The sequence below is a fragment of the Muntiacus reevesi genome, chromosome 21, assembly GCF_963930625.1.
Source record: "Muntiacus reevesi chromosome 21, mMunRee1.1, whole genome shotgun sequence".
NCBI lineage: Eukaryota > Metazoa > Chordata > Mammalia > Artiodactyla > Cervidae > Muntiacus > Muntiacus reevesi.
In genome coordinates, this window is record NC_089269.1 from 30,445,952 (window position 1) to 30,450,864 (window position 4,913).

The window sequence follows — 4,913 nt, forward strand, 5'->3', positions numbered from 1 at the left end:
TATTAGCTTGATAACTCTTGAAAGACCACAGATAATTTCATTAATACATTCATACACACATATACATATGTAAAGAGTTGTCATTAATTCCTTCATTATTACTCTCTAACTCTTCAGCATTCTAGTTTGACTACACAGCCAAAATACAGATCTGGATGGATCAGAACTGTATTAAAAACACATTTTAATCCTTTGTCCTTATGTTTTATTTAAACAGAAATGATGAGGTATTTGGTATACCCCTTCTATCTCAGTTTACTAGAAACACAAATTATTCCGCAGGCTAAATAATAGAAACATCCTTTGAATTTTGTACAAATTACTGTGACATATAATTAATCTTATTGCCAAGATCAAACAGGTTCAGTTACATATGTAACAGTTCAAATACATACATATAAAATCTACAGTTAAGGTGCGTGTCTGTGCTGTATCTCAGTTGAGTCCGACTCTTTGCGACCCCATGGACTGTAGCCTGCCAGGCTCCTCTGTCCATGGAATTTTCCAGGCAAGAATACAGGAAAGGGTTGTCATGTCCTACCCCAAAGGATCTTCCCCACCTAGGGATCAAACCCATGTCTCCTGCATCTCCTTCCTTGGCAGGTGGATTCTTTACCACTGAGTCACCTGGCAAGTTCCACAGTTATGGTATGGTTGAGAAATCAACTCTGGTTAAGTGAAATATGCACACAACTAAAAGAAAAAAAAATTGTTTTCACAGTTCTTGAGAAGTATTTCCAAAGAGCTTCATTCATTCCTTTTTTGTCTGCCAGCAGTTTCTGCAGAGTGAACATCTCTGAATCCCTCTGATTTAAAACCGAGTGGTACCCAAGGATCACAGGCTTCAGGCATATGTTATGCTATTAGTTTGCAATTATAGACAATGACAAAGTAGCACTGAATCTGTAAAGAGATCAGAGCTCGCCGACCTTTCAAATGAACTCCTAATACTGCATTTCATTTTTATTCTCTCTCATTTAAAAACTCAAGTGGAGCCTTATATGTCTTTATTTCAGGTTTCACTACATAATATGCTTTTAAAAATTTCAACGGAGAAAGGCAGCTTGATATTTTGTTCTACAGCATGTTTTGTAGAGGGATTCTATTTTTGCGTTTTTAATAGCTCCCAGTAGTTGAGTGTTTGCCAAGACTTGTCAGGGTCCCAAAGGGGAGAATCTCAGTTAGCACTTAGATTTAGGCTAATTTGAAGCCCTGAAGAGCAATTCTAAGTGTTGGTGGGCCCATGAATCATCTGGGATATTATGTAGCCAAAGCTAGCTATAAACAATACTGCAAGGTGGTTTGCATTCTGGGTAGACATGTGACCAGCCAAAATTTGAAGGCTCAATTCTTTTGAGAAACAAATGAGTTTATTAGGCTACAATGCTTTGGTTTTGATTCAGTAAGCTATGTGTGGAAGCCAGACACATGTGTTTTGAAGAAAAATCTCCTCCATGTGTCTCCGATATGCTACTCCAGTGTTCAACAATTATCTTGAAACAAAAAGCTTATCTGTGTTTGCTATCCAGAACATTATGTTTATATACATATTGACACAAGAATATTAGAGTCAATTTTAAATGTTTTGAATAAAATTTAGTATGTTTTGGGAGTTTGGAGAAAAATTAATTTCTAGGCTATGTTAAGTCATATTTAACCTAAATGGCAAATGATTGGAGACTTCTCTGTAAAGAAGGTGGACTATGGGTCCTGGAGAATTATCTCAGTGATTTTCTAAAGAATAAGTCTTGGAATCGGGTCAAACATGCCTGAACCTATAAAATATACTTTTTCTTCATCTGAGGTATTTCCTTGGGGTTATGTAAAGCTCATTTAAAGGACAGCGCTAGATAGGTTGCCATGGTCTATTGGCAATGCTACATCAATTACATAAAATATTTCATATCTACAGGAGATATCAACAGGATGTCTTTAAAAGAAATATTATTGCTTTTTAATATTTGTACAATAAATTTACTCTAACATGTGATATTCTTTCCCTCAAAAATATAGAATCAAAATAGTCTTTTGAGATGAACAGCTAGAAAGTCACTAAATCACAATGTTGCAGAGTCCCATGAGGATGTCAGTAGAGTATGTATTCATATATTAAATATATGGTTGAATCTGCTTGGACTCTCCCCAGAGTGTTCTTGAGTCCCCAGGAATACTGAGTATTGGTTCAGTTTTTAGTTATCTGGTAGATCTCCCAAGAATATGTGTCTATACTGTGAATGTTGAAGATGCTAAATACAACTGTCATGCAACTAGCTGCTTTTTTTGAAAAAAGCAAATAAACTGCAATTTTCATATCATTTGCAAGTTGAAAAAGAGTATACATTAATTGAAAATAATATTCAAAAAATATAAAATTGAATATTTTCATAATATTTTCCACCTGCTATGATAAATTTTTATTAACAATTCAGAATTGCTGAAGGATTGACTGTAGGTTTTTCATACAGCTATATATCAGTAAAGAATTAAATTTCAAATGCCACAGACAAAAAACAACAGTAGTATAAAAGATATTTTTCTCTCATGAAAAAGTCTGGATACAGGCAATTGAGTTTTGCTCAATAAAGTTCTGAGACATTCAGGCTCCTTGTATCTTTTTTATCTAACTTTATTGAAGTAGAGTTGAGAATTAAAATTGTATATTTTTAATGTATATTTTATTTTATTTTATTTTATTTTTTGGGGGGTATAGGGTACTTTTATTGATGGTACAGGACAAGGCAGAGCTCCCTAAGCCCCTCCCCTTCCTCAGCGCCTTGGGGATGGAAACTGTGGAGGTCGGGAGATTCTCAGTGTGGTGGAGGATCAGGTGGGGCAAGGACTCCCCAGCAGCTGAGGAATACTCTCTTCCTCTCGTGCTCATGCCGGGGCTGGGGGTCCAGGGACCTTACTCCTTGGAGGCCACGTGGACCATGAGGTCCACCACCCTGTCGCTGTAGCCGAATTCATTGTCATACCGGGAAATGATCTTCACAAAGTGGTCGTTGAGGGCAATGCCAGCTCTAGCATTGAAGGTAGAAGGGTCAGTGTCGCTGTTGAAGTCGCAGGAGACAACCTGGTCCTCAGTGTAGCCTAGAATGCCCTTCAGAGGGCCCTCTGACGCCTGCTTCACCACCTTCTTGATCTCATCATACTTGGCAGGTTTCTCCAGGCGGCAGGTCAGATCCACAACGGACACATTGGGGGTGGGCACGCAGAAGGCCATGCCAGTGAGCTTCCCGCTGAGCTCAGGGATGACCTTGCCCACGGCCTCAACAGCGCCAGTAGAAGCAGGGATGATGTTCTGGGCAGCCCCTCAGCCATCATGCCACAACTTCCCGGAGGGGCCATCCACGGTCTTCTGGGTGGCAGTGATGGCGTGGACGGTGGTCATGAGTCCCTCCACGATGCCGAAGTGGTCATGAATGACCTTGGCCAGGGGGGCCAAGCAGTTGGTGGTGCAGGAGGCATTGCTGACAATCTTGAGGGTGTTGTCATGCTTCTCGTGGTTCACGCCCATCACAAACATGGGGGCATCGGCAGAAGGTGCAGAGATGATGACCCTGGTGACCAGGCGCCCGATGCGGCCGAATCCGTTCACTCCGACCTTCACCGTCTTGTCTCAGAGATGCGGCTGGCACAGCACGAAAGTTACGGCTCTCTGTCGACCAGGCAGGAGCAGAGAGCTTAATGTATATTTTTAACTTGATGTATTCACCATGAGCAAGGTAATTAACACATCCATCACCAACAGGGATATCATCTCCATTTTCAGAAAAAGTCCAGATTCAATAAGTTCTCTCCATCTGTAGATATCAAGTCAGCAGGAAGGAGGACTAGGTAAAGGGGTTAAAGAAACAGAGGTGGAAACAACTATCTCAGACAAAGATTTAGGAAAATCGCTACATGTCTCTTCGGCATACCATGAACTGGCCATATTTTTTGTTTAAACTAGCTATATGGGAAGCTGCAAAATGTTACCAACTAAAATTTGGGGTTCCATCCCTTTGAGAAAATCAGAGAATAAATTTTTGGGAAAAAAAGTTTATTTTTTCTGACATGAGCCTCTAGCATGAGATATTATGATAGATACATGATAGATCTTCAGAAAAAAATGTAGAAGTAACTTTTATGTACTAACACAATGAACGTTAAGTACATTGGAATTGTTTTTCAGTTGCTAATTCATTCTGACACTTTGCAATCCCATGAACTGCAACCCAGACAGGCTCTCCTGTCCTTCACCATTTTGCTGGAGTTTGATCAAATTCACGTCCATTGCTTCAGTGATATCATCCAATCATCTCATCCCTGTTGCTCCATTCTCCTCTTGCCCTCAATCTTTCCCAGCATCGGGGTATTTTCCAATGGTTCTTACTACTTTAGAGGTTTGAGATATCATATGTAATGACATCAAGTCTATGTGAAAACAATCCTCACCAGTGGTATCTTAGTTTTTGTTTAAATACTTCAAGTAAAAAAAATATGTATATATATATATTTTTTGAAAGACCATTTTTGCATTGATTTCAAATGTTTTAGATGCTCTTAATTTCCAATCATTCATTCTAATACTCCCCTTCAACATAATGACAAAAAGTATTTTCTTTCTTATGAAGAATTTTTTTTAATATTAGGGAAGGGCTGCTTGTGCCCCTTGAGTCTCATCCCACAATCACCGTCAAGCCAAATAATCTACTTTTCGTGGAGACAAATTTCAGATTCATTATCATCAAATTAATCTCTTTGCTTTAGATTTCTTGATATTAGTATTAAATCAATCTTAACATCTGATTCAACAATATTCATCCTAAAGCACAAGGCATTCTTCATTTCTTCTTTCTCCCTAATTCAAGTTGAAATAGACATAGCAAAAATGGCCTGCCAGCTGCTCACAGTACGCTCCGCCTTTCAGT

The 4,913-nt window shown here is 39.0% G+C and overlaps 1 pseudogene; it reads right to left on the minus strand.

The window, feature by feature from the left end:
* Positions 1-2,897: 2,897 nt before the first annotated feature.
* LOC136152361 (glyceraldehyde-3-phosphate dehydrogenase-like) lies at positions 2,898-3,556 on the minus strand (annotated as a pseudogene).
* Between the last annotated feature and the right edge of the window lie 1,357 nt (positions 3,557-4,913).